Source organism: Balaenoptera borealis, assembly GCF_965194805.1.
Source record: "Balaenoptera borealis genome assembly, chromosome: 7".
Lineage (NCBI taxonomy): Eukaryota > Metazoa > Chordata > Mammalia > Artiodactyla > Balaenopteridae > Balaenoptera > Balaenoptera borealis.
In genome coordinates, this window is record NC_138864.1 from 93,746,601 (window position 1) to 93,768,270 (window position 21,670).

The 21,670-nt window shown below is 37.5% G+C and overlaps 1 long non-coding RNA gene across 1 annotated transcript; it reads left to right on the forward strand.

Moving 5' to 3' along the window:
- The first annotated feature begins 970 nt into the window (after positions 1 to 970).
- LOC309632552 lies at positions 971 to 19,592 on the forward strand. Its single transcript, XR_014246977.1, has 2 exons — positions 971 to 3,755; positions 3,790 to 19,592. It is a non-coding gene; the product is annotated as an uncharacterized lncRNA (long non-coding RNA).
- The last annotated feature ends 2,078 nt before the right edge of the window (positions 19,593 to 21,670 follow it).

The following is a 21,670-nucleotide window of genomic DNA, read 5'->3' on the forward strand; positions in this document are numbered from 1 at the left end:
GATATGGGAGAAGGAAAATTCTAAACTGTCAAACCATCCACTAGTTCTTAGGTGCTACTGAAGAATGAGACCCAGAGCAGAGGACCCTTACTTTAACAGGATTTGCAGACATCTAGTGTCAAGTCTTGGACTGAGTAGGGAGTGGTGAGCCAAATTGATGTACATAATAAATAGAGGGGTCTGAAATGTGAAAGAGCCTTCTAGAAGAGAGAAAGCTGAGCAGTATCTTATGGCCTGTATTAAAATGTTAAAATGCCAAATTTAGTAAAACTGGAAGTCCTGGTCCTCCAAACCTTTACTGCTAGACATGATAACCTTGAGTGAGCGGGCTGGGAAAAATCAGAGAAAGGGCTAAATTCCATATCTGTGCCTTCACAGAGCAGAAGGAAGAGAATGGCTACAAGATAGAAGTCTTAGAATCCACAGGAAACTGAAGAAATTCAGAGCCAGAAGTGACCATGAAATTTTAGGTCCTAGAAATTATCAGAAGTATAGGAAAGACATTAAATTTAACCTTGAATTTTACTTAAACCTCAAAGGCAGGATGACCTCAGCTGCCTTCTTGGTTTTTCAAGCAGCACACCAGTGGCAGTAGTGGAACCAAGTAAGCAGCCAGCAGCCTAGTGAGATGGTAGCCATTCGGCCCTGCTGCTAATCATTTAAACTGCATAGAGTTGACAACAGGAATTTAGCCAGGGATCACAGTTTAAATCATTTCCCAATTTTATGTCACTCAGAATATTTTCCTAAAAGTGTCCCAGTCTCAGAGAAGAGAAGGAGCAGTAATAGCATGTACCCTATGACTACTGAGGGAAACCTAGGGTGACTGGTCTCATATGACATTTACTTTTCTTTGTAAAGAGCAATGAGATACCTTGGTTATGAAGATAAATGAGATCAACCGCAATGTATCATTTATAGCTCAAGTTACATTTTTTTAACAAGCCACATGGACCTGTTAAAACTGAAATTTAAACAAAACTGCAGGGAAATAATTATCTTAAGGTGAATTGCTTAAGAGGGAAATTGCAGTTTCACATAGGGGCTGGGTGGTTTATGAGTGTAGAGTCATAGAAATATTCTGCCCTGAACAAATGAAGCATTTAGCTGCCAGTCTTATTATGTATTTGATGTTACTGATCCTAGCAAAGTTAAGAATAAAAATTGAGCATTTATACACACCAAGCAGAAGAAAGAGGCCTTTAAATTACTTTTCAGACTGTGAGTTTAATTGAACTTCTCCCATTTATTTCAGTCTAATGACAGCAGGTTTGTTGGGTGATGTCACCATTCTTTGAAAGCTGCTTTATTCTTCCTAAGAGCACAGGACCTTCATTCTTCATCTTCAGAGAGCGTTCCCAACAATAAGTAATGCTTGCCTGTAAATTGGAATGCACCAGAGTTCTATTTAAAGGCCAGACTCACTGACAGCCTGGCAGGATGGAAGGGGAGAATGTATGCTTTATGTTCATGCAACTTCTTGAGGAAATGGAGTATATACAGTCAAGTTATGAGTCAAGTGCCAAGGAATACACTTGACAAAGCAAAAAAAAAAAAAAAAAAAAAGAAAGAAAAGAAGATCAAGACAATATGCCTGTCTCATAAATGATGTTACTATAGGAAAAATAAAAGCTTCTATGAATCCTCAAGACAGATATATGCCATTATTTTTTTATCAGTTGAGTATTATGTGAAGTTGTTTTCATATTTTTTGGCATTTAAAGCTTTCCCCACTGAAATCACTGATTGTCTTTATCAGCTCAATGTAAAATATAGTGGATATTTGCTCTTTAGAGAGGATGCTTCTTATGAAAACTCCCAGAATCACAAGACAATATTGTTTTCCACTCCTGGCTTTCCTGAAAGTCGTATTTCCATGAAGGGATACATGCCTGCTACGCAAGTTGTCTTTTCACATGTTGCTAAGACTTTCTCTCACATTTAATGAGCTCTGTCCTGGCTGGAATATGCCCTGAAACAGTCATGCTAATTCTATCTGAATTTATTTAAACAAATTCTTATATAGTACTACTGTAAGCCCTTTATAAATGTTAACTAATTTCAACCCTCATAATAATCCTTTGAGAGTTATCATTACCCTCACTTTATATATGAGGAAACTAAGGCAGGTACTGCTGAGAATTTACCAGGAATCAATTTGATTAAAACTCAAGAAGTCTGGTTCCAAAGTCTATATGTTCAACTATTATGCTATGCTCAGGAGTAGTATGGAACATAAACATAAACATTTCTTCTTATCAATGGTATGCCATTCTTTAATTTAAATATTCTGCTTTCCTACAAAGATCCGTTTCTTTGACTTTTTATTTACTTCTATCACCAATTCTAAAAGCTAACTTTTGGGTGGTAAGGGGGATGGTGCATAAGCATTATCACACATGTATAATTATGGTCACGCTTCCACTGCCCAGCCGCTGCCCAGGTGCCTTGATGGACTGCAGGACTCGCTCTGACATTCTGCCCTTTCAACACGTGTAATTCAAATTGTGCCTCATCAAAATTACAGATTACTGCAATGTGAGGGACACAGACATCTACAATAGTCAAAACTATGAATGTTAAATCCATAAGTGCCAAGTTTTTATTGCTTTCAGTGCTTAGGGCTAGTGAAGTGTTTCATTTTCTTAAATGTTTTCTGGCCACCCCCACCCAAAATGCAAACATGTACTGTTTCCCTTTGTGTAATTCTACTATGGAAAAATATTTCAGGAAGACTTTTTCCTTGGAAGATATTACTCTGCAATCTCTTCCCAGTAGATGTGAAGAACATGTTTCCAAGTAAACTTACTCCTCTACTTTCATCTGTTTCTCTTTCTATCTCCTCTCTCTTTCCCCCTCATATTGCCTTGTTTGTTTGTTTTTGTTTATACACTATATTTCTGTTTCTCTTAACTCAGGCCAAGTATTCATGTTATCTTAACTCAAGCTGTAACCTGGTGAATTTTCCCAATTAAAAGTTAATTACTTTTACAGCTAGAGTTTTAGATTAAAAAGTCAGGAAGCAAACTTTAAAAAAATACAGTTTTTAAAAGACATTTATGTGGACTTTTGATTTACATAGAGCAAAAGTTACAAAACTGTGTAGGGGAAGTGATCTGTTTTATGTGGTCAACGATCAATTGCTTTTTAAAATTTCTTTACCAACTTTTCAATTCTCAATTTTTGTTTACTTCTCACAAAGATATTTTTATACCAGGAGGCATATGTTTTTAAGAATATTTTATAGAAAGGGTTGCCTTACTTTATTTTATTTTTTAAAAATCTTTATTGGAGTATAATTGCTTTACAATGGTGTGTTAGTTTCTGCTTTCTAACAAAGTAAATCAGCTATACACATACATATATCCCCATATCTCCTCCCTCTTGTGTCTCCCTCCCACCCTCCCTATCCCACCCCTCTAGGTGGTCACAAAGCACCGAGCTGATCTCCCTGTGCTATGCGGCTGCTTCCCATTAACTATTTTACATTTGGTAGTATATATAAGTCCATGCCACTCGCTCACTTCGCCCCAGCTTACCATTCCCCCTCCCCGTGTCCTCAAGATTTCATATATATGTGTTAGCATACGGTATTTGTTTTTCTCTTTCTGACTTACTTCACTGTACGACAGACTCTAGGTTCATCCACCTCACTACAAATAACTCAATTTCGTTTCTTTATATGGCTGAGTAATATTCCATTGTATATATGTACCACATCTTCTTTATCCATTCATCTGTTCGTGGACACTTAGGTTGCTTCCATGTTATCTGTCGAAGGACAATTAGGTTGCTTCCATGTCATCTGTCGAAGGACACTTAGGTTGCTTCCATGTCCTGGTTATTGTAAAGAGAGCTGCAGAGAACATTCTGGTAAATGACTCTTTTTGATTTATGTTTTTCTCAGGGTATATGCCCAGTAGTTGGATTGCTGGGTTGTATGGTAGTTCTATTTTTAGTGTTTTAAGGAATCTCCATACTGTTCTCTATAGTAGCTGTATGAATTTACATTCCCACTAACAGTGCAAGAGGGTTCCCTTTTCTCCACACCCTCTCCAGCATTTGTTGTTTGTAGATTTTTTGATGATAAGGTGACCCTTATCTTTTCCCAGTGCTGGGAAAACTGGACAGCTACATGTAAAAGAATGAAATTAGAACACTCCCTAACACAATACATAAAAATAAACTCAAAATGGATTAAAGGGCTTCCCTGGTGGCGCAGTGGTTGAGAATCTGCCTGCCAATGCAGGGGACACGGGTTCGAGCCCTGGTCTGGGAGGATCCCACATGCCGTGGAGTGACTCGGCCCGTGAGCCACAATGACTGAGCCTGCGCGTCTGGAACCTGTGCTCGGCAACGAGAGGCCGCGATAGTGAGAGGCCCGCGCACCGCGATGAAGAGTGGCCCCTGCTTGCCACAACTAGAGAAAGCCCTCGCACAGAAACAAAGACCCAACACAGCCATACATACATACATACATACATAAATAAACAAAGAATGTAAGCAGACAAGAATAGCGTTAAAAAAAAAAAAAAGATAAAAAAAAAAAATGGATTAAAGACCTAAATGTAAGGCCAGACACTATCAAACTCTTAGAGGAAAACATAGGCAGAACACTCTATGACATAAATCACAGCAAGATCCTTTTTGACCCACCTCCTAGAGAAATGGAAATAAAAACAAAAATAAACAAATGGTACCTAATGAAACGTAAAAGCTTTTGCACAGCAAAGGAAACCATAAACAAGACGAAAAGACAACCCTCAGAATGGGAGAAAATATTTGCAAATGAAGCAACTGACAAAGGATTGATCTCCAAAATTTACAAGCAGCTCATGCAGCTCAATATCAAAAAAACAAACAACCCAATCCAAAAATGGGCAGAAGACCTAAATAGACATTTCTCCAAAGAAGATATACAGATTGCCAGCAAACACATGAAAGAATGCTCAACATCATTAATTATTAGAGAAATGCAAATCAAAACTACAGTGAGGTATCATCTCACACTGGTCACAATGGCCATCATCAAAAAATCTACAAACAATAAATGCTGGAGAGGGTGTGGAGAAAAGCAAACCCTCTTGCACTGTTGGTGGGAATGTAAATTGATACAGCTGCTGTAGAGAACAGTATGGAGTTTCCTTAAAAAACTAAAAATAGAACTACCATACAACCCAGCAATCCCACTACTGGGCATATACCCTGAGAAAACCATAATTCAAGAAGAGTCATGTACCAAAATGTTCATTGCAGCTCTATTTACAATAGCCAGGACATGGAAGCAACCTAATTGTCCATCAACAGATGAATGGTTAAAGAAGATGTGGCACATATATACAATGGAATATTACTCAGCCATAAAAAGAAACGAAATTGAGTTATTTGTAGTGAGGTGGATGGACCTAGAGTCTGTCATACAGAGTGAAGTAAGTCAGAAAGGGAAAAACAAATACTGTATGGTAACACATATATATGGAATCAAAAAAAATGGTCATGAAGAAACTAGGGGCAAGACAGGAGTAAAGATGCAGAACTACTAGAGAATGGACTTGAGGGTATGGGGAGGGGGAAGGGTAACCTGGGACAAAGTGAGAGAGTGGCATGGACATATATACACTACCAAATGTAAAATAGATAGCTAGTGGGAAGCAGCCACATAGCACAGGGAGATCAGCTCGGTGCTCTGTGACCACCTAGAGGGGTGGGAAAGGGAGGGTGGGAGGGTGGGAGATGCAAGAGGGAAGAGATATGGGGACATCTGTATATGTATAACTGATTCACTTTGTTATAAAGCAGAAACTAACACACCATTGTAAAGCAATTATACTCCATTAAAGATGTTAAAAAATAAAAAGAGAATAATATGCAGTAAAAACTAAGAAGTCCAGTAGATCAGTAAACATATGTAAAAGAAAAAAAAAAAAAGTAAGGTGACCATAGGTGTGTGGGTTTATCTCTGGGCTTTCTATCCTGTTCCATTGATCTATATTTCTGTTTTTGTGCCAGTACCATACTAACTTGATTACTGTAGCTTTGTAGTGTAGTCTGAAGTCAGGGAGCCTGATTCCTCCAGCTCTGTTTTTGTTTCTCAAGATTGCTTTGGCTATTTGGGGTCTTTTGTGTTTCCATACAAATTGTGAAAGTTTTTGTTTTAGTTCTGTGGAAAATGCCATTGGTAGTTTGATAGGGAATGCATTGAATCTATATATTGCTTTGGGTAGTATAGTCATTTTCACAATGTTGCTTCTTCCACTCCAAGACCATGGTATATCTCTCCATCTCTTTGTATCATCTTTAACTTCTTTCATCAGTGTCTTGTAGTTTTCTGCATACAGGTCTTTTGTCTCATTAGGTAGGTTTATTTCGAGGTATTTTATTCTTTTTGTTGCAATGGTAAATGGGAGTGTTTCCTTAATTTCTCTTTCAGGTTTTTCATCATTAGTGTATAGGAATGCAAGAGGTTTCTGTGCATTAATTTTGTATCCTGCTACTTCACCAACTTCATTGATTAGCTCTAGTAGCTTTCTGGTAGCATCTTTAGGATTCTCTATGTATAGTATCATGTTATCTGCCAACAGTGACAGCTTTACTTCTTCTTTTCTGATTTGGATTCCTTATATTTCTTTTTCTTCTCTGATTGCTGTGGCTAAAACTTCCAAAACTACGTTGAATAATAGTGGTGAGAGTGGACAACCTGCCTTGTTCCTGATCTTAGTGGAAATGGTTTCAGTTTTTCACCATTGAGAACGATGTTGGCTGTGGGTTTGTCCTCTATGGCCTGTATTATGTTGAGGTAAGTTCCTTCTATGCCTGCTTTATGGAGAGTTTTTATCATAAATGGGTGTTGAATTTTGTTGAAAGCTTTTTCTGCATCTATTGAGAAGATCATATGGTTTTTCTCCTTCAATTTGATAATATGGTTTATCACATTGATTGATTTGCGTATATTGAAGAATCCTGGCATCCCTGGGATAAACCCAACTTGATCATATTGTATGATCCTTTTAATGTGCTGTTGGATTCTGTTTGCTAGTCCTTCGTTGAAGATTTTTGCATCTATGTTCCTCAGTGCTATTGGCCTGTAGTTTTCTTTCTTTGTGACACCTTTGTCTGTTTTTGGTATCAGTGTGATGTTGGCCTCGTAGAATGAGTTAGGGAGTGTTCCTCCCTCTGCTATATTTTGGAAGAGTTTGAGGATAGGTGTTAGCTCTTCTCTAAATGTTTGATAGAATTCGCCTGTGAAGCCATCTGGTCCTGGGCTTATGTGTGTTGGAAGATTTTTCATCACAGTTTCAATTTCAGTGCTTGTGATTGATCTGTTTATGTTTTCTATTTCTTCCTAGTTCAGTCTCAGAAGGTTGTGCATTTCTAAGAATTTGTCCACTTCTTCCAGGTTGTCCATTTTATTGGCATATAGTTGCTTGTAGTAATGTCTCATGATCCTTTGTATTTCTGCAGTGTCAGTTGTTACTTCTCCTTTTTCATTTCTAATTCTACTGATCTGAGTCTTCTCCCTTTATTCTTCATGAGTCTGGCTAATGGTTTATCAATTTTGTTTATCTTCTCAAAGAACCAGCTTTTAGTTTTATTGATCTTTGCTATTGTTTCCTTCATTTGTTTTTCATTTATTTCTGATCTGATCTTTCTTTCTTTCCTTCTGCTAACATTGGGTTTTTTTTGTTCTTCTTTCTCTAATTGCTTTAGGTGTAAGTTTAGGTTGTTTATTTGAGATGTATCTTGTTTCTTGAGGTAGGATTGTATTGCTATAAACTTCCCTCTTAGAACTGCTTTTGCTGTATCCCATAGGTTTCGGGTCGTTGTGTTTTCATTGTTATTTGTTTCTAGGTATTTTTTGATTTCCTCTTTGATTTCTTCAGTGATCTTTTGGTTATTAAGTAGTGTATTTTTAGCATCCATGTATCTGTATTTTTGACAGATTTTTTCCTGTAATTGATATCTAGTCTCATAGCGTTGTGGTCAGAAAAGATACTTGATATGATTTCAGTTTTCTTAAATTTACCAAGATGTTATTTGTGACCCAAGATATGATCTATCCTGGAGAATGTTCCATGAGCACTTGAGAAGAAAGTGTTTTCTGTTGTTTTTGGATGGAATGTCCTATAAACCTATAAATATCAATTAAGTCCATCTTGTTTAATATATCATTTAAAACTTGTGTTTCCTTATTTATTTTCATTTTGGATGATCTGTCCATTGGTGAAAGTGAGGTGTTAAAGTCCCCTACTCTGATGTGTTACTCTCGATTTCCCCTTTTATGGCTGTTAGCATTTACCTTATGTATTGAGGTGCTCCTATTTTGGGTGCATAAATATTTACAATTGTTATATCTTCTTCTTGGATTGATCCCTTGATCATTATGTAGTGTCCTTCATTGTCTCTTGTAAGAGTCTTTATTTTAAAGTCTATTTTGTCTGATATGAGAATTGCTACTCCAGCTTTCTTTTGATTTCCATTTGCATGGAATATCTTTTCCATCCCCTCCCTTTATGTCTGTATGTGTCTGTACTTCTGAAGTGGGTCTCTTGTAGACAGCGTATATACGTGTCTTGTTTTTGTATCCATTCAGCCAGTCTGTGTCTTTTGTTTGGAGCATTTAACCCATTTATATTTAAGGTAATTATCCATATGTATGTTCCTATTCCCATTTTCTTAATTGTTTTGGGTTTGTTATTGTAGGTCTTTTCCTTCTCTTGTGTTTCCTGCCTAGAGAAGTTCCTTTAGCATTTGTTGTAAAGCTGGTTTGGTGGTGCTGAACTCTCTCAGCTTTTGCTTGTCTGTAAAGGTTTTAATTTCTCCATCAAATCTGAATGAGATCTTTGCTGGGTAGAGTAATCTTGGTTGTAGGTTTTTCCTTTTCATCACTTTAAATATGTCCTGCCACTCCCTTCTGGCGTGCAGAGTTTCTGCTGAAAGATCAGCTGATATCCTCATGGGGATTTCCTTGTTTGTTATTTGTTGTTTTTCCCTTGCTGCTTTTAATATTTTGTCTTTGTATTTAATTTTTGGTAGTTAGATTAATATGTATCTTGGCATGTTTCTCCTTGGATTTGTCCTGTATGGGACTCTTTGGGCTTCCTGGACTTGACTGACTATTACCCTTCCCATATTAGGGAAGTTTTCAACTATAATCTCTTCAAATATTTTCTCCATCCCTTTCTTTTTCTCTTCTTCTTCTGGGACCCCTATAATTTGAATGTTGGTGCATTTAATGTTGTCCCAGAGATTCTGAGACTGTCCTCAATTCTTTTCATTCTTTTTTCTCTGTTCTGCTCTGCAGTATTTATTTCCACTATTTTATCTTCCAGGTCACTTATCTGTTCTTCTGCCTCAGTTTTTCTGCTATTGATTTCTTCTGGAGAATTTTAAATTTCATTTATTGTGTTGTTCATCATTGTTTGTTTTCTCTTTACTTCTTCTATGTCCTTGTTAAATGTTCTTGTATTTTCTCCGTTCTATTTCCAAGATTTTGGATCATCTTTGCTATCATTACTCTGAATTCTTTTTCAGGTAGACTGCCTATATCCTCTTCATTTGTTTGTTGTGGTGGGTTTTTACCTTACTCCTTCATCTGCTGTGTGTTTCTTTGTCTTCTCATTTTTTTTAGCTTACTGTATTTGGGGTCTCCTTTTCACAGCCTGCAGGTTCGTAATTCCCATTGTTTTTGGTGTCTGCCCCAAGTGGCTAAGGTTGGTTCAGTGGGTTGTGTAGGCTTCCTGGTGGAGGGTACTGGTGCCTGTATTCTGGTGGATGAGCCTGGATCTTGTGTTTCTGGTGGGCAGAACTGCATCCAGTGGTGCGTTTTGGGGTGTCTGTGACCTTATTATGATTTTAGATAGCCTCTCTGCTAACGGGTGGGGTTGTGTTCCTTTCCTGCCAGTTGTTTGGTATAGGGTGTCTAGCACTGTAGCTTGCGGGTCGTTGAGTGGACCTGGGTTTTCTCGTTGAGCTGGAGATCTCTGGGAGAGCTTTCTCTATTTGATATTATGTGGAGCTGGGAGGTCTCTGTTGAACCAATGTTCTGAACTCGGGTCTCCCACCTCAGAGGCACAGGCCTGACACCCAGCCGGAGCACCAAGACCCTGTCAGCCACACGGCTGACCCCCGGGAGCTGGCAGGGTACGCATCCCCAGTCTGGCCACAGGTTGGTGTGCTGCAGAAGTGCAAGAAGTGGGCAGGCGCGGGTCACCGGTGCCATCGGGAATGGGGCCGACCGAGCAGAGGATGCAGAAACAGTCCGGTCCGAGCCGTGCCTGTTTGCCCTTGCCTTACTTTATATTTGTATTATAATTAGATTGTCTAGGCTCTTGCTACACTGAACGCTGTTTATGTAGTGCTCTTGCAAATAGCTCCAGTGACTTCTTTTACTTTAATCTTTTCCTTTTTTAACTTTCTTTAAGGCAGTGAGCAGAATGAGAGTTATAAATTACCCCCCAACAAGTCAGTAGTTCTGTAGCATGTGAATCACTCAGGAGCCTATTTAAAATGCAGGTTACTGGGTTCCAGCCTTGGAAAATCTGGTTCAGGTGGTTTAGTCTGGGACCCAGAAATTGGATACCACTATCCAAATGGTACTTGTATTACCACTCCAGTGATTCTGATGCACTTGCTCCATAGAGGACACTTTGCAAAATGTTGTTTCACAGTGTTCAGTGCTGAGTCTCCTCCACAATATTATTTCCTAAATAGGTTCCAACGTATGACATGTCAGTTGACATATACACTAAAGCCATGGGAGTAAGAAAAGAACAGGTAGGCTTAATTTGAAATTATCTTCTGCCAGTGATCAAGAAATGACTACAGGGACTTCCCTGGTGGTGCAGTGGTTAAGAATCCACCTGCCAATGCAGGGGACATGGGTTCAAGCCCTGGTCCAGGAAGATCCCACATGCCACGGAGCAGCTAAGGCCGTGTGCCATAACTACTGAGTCTGTGTGCCACAACTACTGAAGCCCTCATGCCTAGAGCCTGTGCTCTGCAACAAGAGAAGCCACTGCAATGAGAAGCCTGTGCACTGCAGCGACGAGCAGCGCCTGCTCGCTGCAACTAGAGAAAGCCCGCGCACAGCAATGAAGACCCAATGCAGCCAAAAATAAATAAATTAATTAATTAATTAAATTTTAAAAAAAAGTAATGACTACATCCAAAGTGGTACAGCCACTGTGGAAAACAGTATGGAGGTTCCTCAAAAAACTAAAAATAGAACTACCATGTGATCCAGCAATTCCACTCCTGGGTATATATATGAAAAAACCCAACAACACGAGTTTGAAAAGGTACATGAACCCCAATTTTCATAGCAGCAATATTTACAATTGCAAACATATGGAAGCAACCTGAGCATCCATCAACAGATGAATGGATAAAGAAGATGTGGTACATATATACATTGGAGTATTACTCAGCCATAGAAAAGAATAAGATCATACCATTTGCAGCAACATGGGTGGACCTAGAGATTATCATACTAAGTGAAGTAACCCACACAGAAAGACAAATATCAGATGATATTGCTTATATGTGGAATGTAAAAAAAGGTTACAAATGAACTCATTTACAAAACAGAAATAGACTCACAGACATAGAAAACAAACTTATGGTTACCAAAGGGAAGAGGGGAGAGGGATAAATTAGGAGTTTGGGATTATATATAAAATAGATAACCAACAGGACCTACAGTATAGCACAGGGAACTACACTCAATGTCTTGTAATAACCTATAATGGAAGAGAATGTAAAAAGTATTTATATATCTGTATAACTGAATCACGTTACTGTATACCTGAAACTAACACAACACTGTAAATCAACTATGTTTCAATAATAAGAAAAAGAATGAAATTTTGCCATTTGCAGCAACGTGGTTGGACTTGGAGGGCACTGTGCTAAGTTAAATAAGCCAGACAGAGAAGGACAAATACTATATGATATCACTTACATGTGGAATCTAAAAAATACAGCAAACTAGTGAATATAACAACAAAGAACAGACTCACAGATACAGAGAACAGAACTAGTGGTTCTGGGATGGTATGGGCAATATAGGAGTGGGGGAGTGGGAGGTACAAACTATTGGGTGTAAGATAGGCTACAAGGATGTATTGTACAACACAGTGAATATAGCCAATATTTTGTAATAACTATAAATGGAAAGTAACCTATAAAAATTGTATAAAAAAATTAGAAAGAAAAGACTACATCTGTAGGCTTTTATCTTTCCCTGATCTGTGAATGTAAAGGGATAAGGTAGAGTAGTTAAGAGAAAAGTGTCTCTTCTTTTGAGTATTGGTATTAATAGCCCCCCTTCAGATATTCTATGTGATTTTTACATTTTGATTATTTATTTATTTATTTATTTATTTTTTAGCATCTTTATTGGAGTATAATTTCTTTACAATGTTGTGTTAGTTTCTGCTGTACAACAAAGTGAATCAGCTGTATGTATACATAGATCCCTATATCCCCTCCCTTGGGAGCGTCCCTCTCCCACCCTCCCTATCCCACCCCTCTAGGTTGTCACAAAGCACCAAGCTGATCTCCCTGTGCTATGCAGTGGCTTCCCACTAGCTATCTGTTTTACAATTGGTAGTGTATATATGTCAATGCTACTCTCTCACTATGTCCCAGCCTCCTCTTCCTCCACGGTGTCCTCAAGTCCGTTCTCAACATCTTCACCTTTATTCCTGCCCTACCACTAGGTTCATCAGTACCATTTTCCTAGATTCCATATATATGTGTTAGCATATGATATTTGTTTTTCTCTTTCTGACTTACTTCACTTTGTATGACAGACTCTAGGTCCATCCACCTCACTACGAATAACTCAGTTTCGCTCCTTTTTATGGCTGAGTAATATTCCATTTGCCACATCTTCTTTATCCATTCATCTGTCAATGGACATTTAAGTTGTTTCCATGTCCTGGCTATTGTAAATAGTGCTGCGATGAACACTGTGGTACATGTATCTTTTTGAATTAAGGTTTTCTCAGCGTATGTGTCCAGTAGTGGGATCGCTGGGTCATATGGTAGTTCTATTCTTAGTTTTTTAAAGACTCTCCATACTGTTCTCCATAGTGGCTGTATCAATTTACATTCCCACCAACAGTGCAGGAGGGTTCCCTTTTCTCCACACCCTCTCCAGCGTTTATTGTTTCTAGATTTTTTGATGATGGCCACTTTGACTGGTGTGAGGTGATACCTCATTGTGGTTTTGATTTACCTTTCTCTAATGATTAGTGATGTTGAGCATCTTTTCATGTGTTTGTTGGCCATCTGTATGTTTTCTTTGGAGAAATGTCTATTTAGGTCTTCTGCCCATTTTTGGATTGGGTTCTTTGTTTTTTTGATATTGAGCTGCATGATCTGCTTGTATATTTTGCAGCTTAATCCTTTGTCAGTTGCTTCTTTTGCAAATATTTTCTCCCATTCTGTTCTGAGGTTTGACTTTTAGTCTTGGTTATGGTTTCCTTTGCTGTGCAAAAGCTTTTAAGTTTCATTAGGTCCAATTTGTTTATTTTTGTTTTTATTTTCATTACTCTAGGAGGTAGGTCAAAAAGGATCTTGTAAGATAATGTTAAATAAGAAAGTTATGTTTTGGTTATAATGTATTTCTTGAAAACACAACATATCCTGTCTGCAGATCACTGCCTAAAATAAAGACACATTTTGGGACCATTTTGATCCCTACCTCCCCAAATTACATGGCAACACATCTAACCACAACTCCAGAGAAATGAAGACATGACCCAAATCTCCAAATGAAGGTTTAATAGGAATTTAATTCAACCTGCTGATAGCACTCATAATCCACAGTAGTTAATGTGACAGCAGTGACCCGTGTTAACAAATGGCAAGTGTAAAGGGAGGATTAGGAAAGGGAAAAGATGCTTTGTCTCTGGCTTGTTTAGTTATTCAGTCTGGAGTCTTTTAACACTGATTTAGTTTTTCTGCCTTGGTTCCTCTATTTCCTTAGCCGTTAACTATTTTCTTAGAGTCTTCACTGGATTAGGAGTCAAAAATAATGAAATAAAATGTTGGCTTTAAAAACATATGATGCATAAATGCAGGTTTGGCTTGATTACCTCAGTCATCATAAAATATCTATAAGAAAATTTCATGATTTATTAATTGCTTTTAAAAAATCCATGCCCTTCACCAAGAAACCTTTGTGTGATAAAAATACATTAAAACATTTAAATATTTTAGCAACAACAAACAGCATGACAAAAACAAAGACGAAACACCTATTAGGACTGTAGGCCCAGGCCTGTCTAATTGGATAGGTATTCCTGGAACTAATTTCTTGGTGCTCTGCTGATTGCTGCCCAGAATGCCAGATCTCAATTTAAATCAGTTGGTTAGAAAATCCTATTGTACGGATTTAAAACACTTGGCCACTCTGGATCTTATGTAATTGCTGGAACTTACATAATTAATTGAATATTAAAGAAAACATATTCTGTGTGTCATGAATAAAGCTAGGAATTTGTGGGTGGATCAAAGCAAATCCATCATTGTTATTGGAATAGCAGCTCAAAGTGTGAATCCTGACAATGGTAGGTCAGTAGTGTCATTCCTGCATATGAGGATAATACAGCACCAAGAGCCCTCCCTCATGATCATTGGGTGTGATTCATCTACCTTTTGTCACTAAACAGTTCTGTGACCTTGGTTGACTCACTCAACATCCCTATATGAGGGCCCAAAGAAATTTGGTTAACCACATGAAAGTACTTTCAAAAGTTCTATAAATATGCTCCCATTGCCTATAGAAAAAGTGTCAGTTTATTATGGCCTACATACATAGAAAGTTTCTAGGAATTCTAGACCAGGAAAAGACATGAAAAACGTGGGAAAAATAGCAAGGAAGCTGTAAAGCAAGGAAACTCAGTAAAAACATAATTGTAGAGACCTAGAAACCTTGTAAAATTCTCCTTTAAAGTTTGTTAGATTTCTATTGAGCCACAAAAATCTTTAATTAAAGAAATAATACATGTCTTCATAGTATCCACTATATTCTTGACACTCTTCTAGTTCTAGATATTTAACAAAAGCTAGATCTCAATTCTTGAGATGGTTAATTAGTTTTCTGTTTTACCTAGTACCTAGCACTGGGGAGATGACCTCCTAGAAGTGTAATTTCAGGGTTGACAAGACTAACATAAAAAATTTTAGCTCCTGCTCTTTCCTGCTGGTGTTTCATAATCCACAGTAGAATTTCAGTTTTCTATTTTAAGACTTTAATCTCTGGAAAAATTCAAATCCTCTCAAGATTTAGTATGCATGAGTTTCTGATGCTTCCTGAAAAAAGTCTCTAAAGTAGGAAGAAAGAAAGAAGCTCTTTCTTGAGAGTGTCTAATATAGAAGAAAGGGACCAGTGATCAGAATGGGGTTGCGGGGAATCACTAAGAATTGCAAACTGAGGAGAAAGAATACAAAGTACTGACTGCTTGAAATGAGAAAGGAAAATGGTATGAGTGGGAAAGGTGATGTATGTAGGAATAAAAAACTGAGGCTCAAAGACCAATTCCGTACTATATAAAGTTTCCTAAAGCCCTCTACCTTCGCGCTAGAAAAAGAATAACCTCCTAAGTATGGCTCCTCAGCTTACATATGTTTCTCAGTTTTGACCCATTCCAAGTTTTCTCTGTTAAGGAAAGAAGGGAAAAGCAATAGGGGTAGCAGAAGTTAAACCAAAACTATTAGCCAGAAAGAAGAGACTATTCTATAATGAGCATAATGTTAAATATATTAACTTATTAAATGCACACTTATCAATTGCTTATATACAAGTGGGAAAGACAAGCAATAGACAAATACAAAAGTAAATATAGTGAATACAAATAAGATGGAGATGAGTGCTAGGAAGAAAAATATAGAAGGAGGATAAGGGAGTTGGGAGAATTGGGGCATGTTTGTTGTTGTTGGGGTTATTTTATATGGATTGACCAGAGAGGGCTCTAAAATAAATTGATACTGGAGCAGAGACTCAAACAAAGTGAGGGAAGGAGCTGTGCTGATAGGTGAGTGAAGAGCTTGCCAAGCAGAGAGAACTGTTAACTGCAAAGGCCCTGTGGCAAGTGCATGCTTAGTATGTTCGAGGAATGAAAAGGGGGCCAGTGTGAATGGAGTGATGTGGTAGAGAATGAGAGTCAGAGTAAATGAGGTTCGTGAGGCAATAGGATCCTGATCACTCATATCCTGAGGTAATTGTAAGGACTTAGGCTTTACTTTAAAAGGGATGAGAAACCATGGGAGGGTACTGAATAGCAGTCTGGCTATTTTGCTGGGAATAGACTGTGGAAGGCAGATGTGTGCCGAGAAACCAACTTAGAGATTGATTTGGATCAGGGTGGAGCAATGGAGGTGGTAAGAACTGGTAAAAAATCTTGATAAATACATTTGGTCATTAATTCATTCATCAAAAGAAATATTAGTGCAGGTACACTAGTCAAGGAGCATGTTCTATGCCAGAGAGATAGCAAAGAGAACAAAGTCCATGCCTGCCATCAGTAAACTCATAGCTTAATATAGGCAGACAGGTAAACACATGTTTTTACTGCCTGGTATGATAATTGAACCTAGTAGAAAGGAAAGAGCTATTACTTTTCCTTAGAGAATGGGAAGCATCAGCAAAGACTATCCAGAAGAAAAGATTCATGAGGTGGGTAATGAAGGAGGAGTGCAAGTTTGGCAGGAGATTAAAGGAAGGCAAAAAAGAAGGCCTTCCACACAAAGGGAACAGCATAGACAGAGGTACAGAGACATGGATAGCATGGCATATTCAGGGGCTGTATGACAGTTGCATTTATTCAAGTCAGGAGTAGTAGTAGATAAAGCTGAGGAGATGTGGGGCAAGGAGAGAGATGATGATGAAAGAACTTATGTATCATGACAAAACGTTTGCATATTGTCATCCAGATTATGGGGAATCACTGAAGGATCTTATGCAAGGAAGTAGAATCAGCTTTATATTCTAGAAATGTCAAAAGTCTTCATTGATAGGAGCATTTCCATTCAACTTTAATTATACAGTTACATTTCAGTAATAGAGCAGTATATAGTAAAAATATTGTATGGCTTCCTTTTCATACATGTTAATAAGCAGTCATTTGTTGAGCACCTACTCTGTCAGGTATGGGGCAGAGGGCATTGCTCACATTAATTCATCAGATCTTACTAATGCCCACTGAGGTAACTATTGTTATGACTCCCTTTTAGAGGTAGGAAAATCAGTGCTTTGAGAGGTTCAGCAACTCATCCACGTTCGCACATGACTAGTGATAGGTGGGGGTTGGGCTGGGCTTTCAATCCGGTGTCACAGGCTGTGCTCTAACCCACTTCAGATACTGGTTTGATGTTCTTGAAAGGACAACAGAGGTTACTAGGAAGAGGTCTCTTCTAAAGACTGATCATGTTAAATCAAGTCTCTTTACAGTAGGCCAACCTAAATTATAATTTATTAATTTAATTATGTACGTTGCAAAGAATAGAAGGAAATGAATAATGTTCTAAGCATTGGGAATGAATTCATTCAGTGTTTAGAATGAATTTATAAATAGATTTGTTGAGTAGTGCAGTTTTCATTAGAGCATAAATTTTGACTTGCAAAGACAGGCATCCAAATCCGCTATGTCCACTCAAGACAGCGAAGTTTTCTTGAATGATATTTTCCCACCTCTTTACAAACTGGTTTATTGATACTCTGTAGGATTTGGCTACAGGCTAAGACATTTAGCCCCTAAACTTTTCTGTTTACAGAAATTCATGGGATAAAGGACTGGTGTTGGAGGGAAGGGGGAAAGGGATTCTCAGAAGTTTGAATTCCACTGGGAAGGATTTATTAGGGGCTGAGGTATAATTACGGATATATTGGATTTGTTATTAGTAATCCTTTCGAATATATTCTTCATTGGCAAAAAAAATTCAGACTGAAAAATTTTCAGAGAATTACCAAGCTCTCTGAAGAATGTCCAGAAATGTAAAATCAAAGATCAAGTCCAAATGTCTCGGAGTTATATTTTCTAAAAAGGAGACCAGTTGGGTGCAATGAGTGATTTCATACTGAAAGATAAAATTCCTAACTGGCAAAAATCTCAGTAAACAAATCTCCCAAATAAGTTCACCTTGCATTAAAAAAATAAATATAAGAAAACTGTCTAGATTGCTTTGAAAAGTTTTTGAAGAGAATGTTAAAAATACTTAGGGAGACCAATCATGTCTTGAAAAAGTGTAGTTGAAGGTTTAATTTCAGTTTTAATATTTCACTAAGGTAGAGAAAAGGAAGAAAATGTTAATTCAAAATGTTATTTCAAAATGTTATTTAGACCTTAATAACAAGTTATCATTTACAGTACCATATCTAAGACAAGATGCATCCTTGATAGTACAGCTAAGTTTTGACAGTGTACCAGTCTCTTAATATTTACTGGTATATGTTGCTGTCTGATCTTTAATACAGTATATACTGCAATTAAATTACTTTTAAGCTCTCATTCTGCTATTGTACATTTTTCTTGCAGTAGTTAGCTCAGTCCTTTCAAGGTTTTACCTGGTTCAGCAAATCTGTCCAAGGATCGAAGTCTTCAGTACTCTAAAAAAGGAAAGTTTTTACCTGGCTCAATGCCCTGTGTTATTCAGACATCAGGAGTAGTTTGCTATGTTACTCCTCATTGCTCTGAGGTTAAAACTGCTTTTGTGGAGGTGGTTGGCCAGGGTCTCTTGTAATTGTTCTCTTCTCTGTCGTTATGGAGATGGAGCACACGCAGTTTCTTCCCTGCTTACTTTATCGTGCTTCATATCCAACAGCACAGTAAACAACTGATTAGGTGACCTACTTAGGTCTGCCAGCATGAATTCATAGACTTCTATTATTTAAGGTGTGTGATTACTTGAATCTTCTCCTGTGGTCTAGCTTTTTATTTACATTTTCCTTACATTTTCAGTGTGTTCTTTTTAGGTGGATTTATTTGGTCTAAATACTTTGTTCAATACCTTCTATTAAGGAAGGGACAGGGATCAAGGTGCAGAGTATAGAAGAAGAGAGGACTAGTTTATCGCAAGTAAATGTGTTTGAGAAGAGAATCATTCTGCTCCATTCACCATGCATACCCCCTTGCCTTTCCGGCCTTCCCACATTCTCATTCTTTCTCTGATACACAGGTCTTCATGTTTTCTGTTTTCTTTAGATATTCCTCTGAAATATCTGGTAGAAGAGTGGTTTGCCTCCTCACTTCTTTAGGACAATGCCCCAAAGTCATATTTTCAGAGGCCTTCTTTGTTCATCTCAGTTAAAATCACAACTCTTGACTCTATCCCTGCACCCTGCTTAATTTTAATCAGTGGGATTATTTCCAAGTGACATTATTTATTTATGTGTTTGTAGTCTGTCTCTTCTCACTAGAATATTTTTTCCATGGTGGTATTTTCAGCACCTAGCACAGTTTTTGGCATGTATTAGTAGCTCCATTTTTTTTTTTTTTTTTTTTTGCATGAGTGGATAATGAGAAGAAAGCACATAATAAGATCAAGTGAACATCTACATTCTTTTTACTATGGGGACATCGTAAGTCCTAACTCATCTACAAGGTACTTTGAATTCCTTAAAAAGAGGAGATTAAAAAACTCAATTGCAATTAAAATTTCACCAACATACATCATGAAAGCTACTTTAATTTGTAGATGAAGTAAACTATAGGTTAAGTTTTTCAAGCAATTTTAAAAATATTATGTCATTATATTTCTGCACATTCTTCTACGTAAATATGAAGAACAACAACCAAAAAAACTCACTAGCTCTACTTCAGGGCTAAATTGTACTGAGTGTAATGATATGAAGTATAGAGGGAAGGACATAACCTAGAATCGTGATTTCGACTAACCAGTAGAATTTCCTCTTTTCTTAATAATGTAGATAATTGGTGGATTTGGGGAATTTGGAGAAGCTCAGGAGCAGAAACCAAATGAAAATCATAGGATGGTAAAATTGTAGCACACTATGGCTCCATCAGACAGATGTGAGTCTACTTGATTTTTAAACCTTAGGTGCAAGAGAGTCACAGTTTTCAGTATTTTTCATTTAAGAGCTGAAGATTCTTAGTCCCCAAATGTTTTCCCTAACATTTGCCTACATTCCCTATGACATACACTCTGCTCATTTCATCCTTTGTTCAGGAAGTGTATGTAAATGTTGGTCACTATCCTTGGTAAAGTAATTCTATCTAGTGAGATCTTTTATTTACCTCTCCATTTATCATTCAACCAAAATAGAACCTGCTTACTTAGTGGGTGTTCAAATAATCATTTGCTGAAAGTCAAGTTCACAGTTGTTTCTCCTGCAATTCCTTTACTTTTGCTTTTTGTTTTAATGTCTCACTTTTTAACACATATATTTTTATTTCAATCTCTGAGCCACTCAAAATGCCCTGTCTTTTTTTCAAATTTGGTTGAAATCTGACAAGATTTGGGCACACTTACTATTCTCAAAAGCTTTAAACAGTGGTTCTCAAATCTAGTTGCACTTTTAGAATCACTTGGGAAGCTTTTAAAAAAACAGTACTGATGTCCAGACCCCAAACCCAGAGAGACCCTTTTAATTTGTCTTTAATAGTACCTGGATATCAGCATTTTTAAAAACTTTCCCATGCAATTCTTTTGTGCATGAAGGGACTGGTACCGCTGCTTTAGAGGATTCAGGTTTGTGGATTTATTTTTGCATTAACTTGCAGCAAATTTATTTAATCTGAAAGGACCCCTGATAACAAGATGACCTAGTGGGCAGACAGTATTATGGATGGCTGGATGCTTGTCCACCTGTCTTGAATCTCTGTATGTCATATGGATGCAGCCTTATGTTATCATCCAACAAGGAGGATTAGCTGGGAAAAATATGAACATATTTATCTCTATCAGAGTGGGAGGAATTATACAATCACTGAAGTTTATCTTTGACATCTGGAGAATAGGTCACACAGTTTTAAGCCAGCTTCCAGCAGAGATGGAAACATCAGACAAACTGCTTATCTGACATACCCATAATACTTTAACATACTGTGCTTTTCCCCACTTTTTTGTTCATTTGCACCGCCAAGCATGATGAGTGACAAAGACACACTGTTAGCGTTTAAATATTATAATGCATCCCTGTCTTTAACACCTGTTTTTTTTCCATCCATCTCTCTTTCTTTTTCTCCATTCTACCTCATTTTATATCTTTCCCTCCTCCACTTTAAGGAGCTTTTATGATAATAAGCGTTATTTTTAAATAACAATTTTTAATAAGCAAGTGACACTGTGATGAATTCCTCCATATGATGTATGTAGTGGCACATTGCCTTACTCAAATGATTAATTAAAATTTATCATAAAACAATGCTGATTTACTGAGACCTCTTTAATACCTCTGAATCCTCTGTTATGAGGGAAAATCACAATGATGTGCAGCAGCAGACATTAGTCTTTGAGTGAGGAATCCTTTGAGTTATGGACAGCTACAAGCTTCTCTGAAATTTGGTGCTTTTAAAGCAAGCAACCGAATGTCCTTTGGAGACCCCCTGACAGATTTCATAGGATTTGTTTCCTTTTCTTTTGGGAAATATAGCAAATACATCTAAGGGAATTGGGTAGACATAAAAATGTATCATTCTAATTA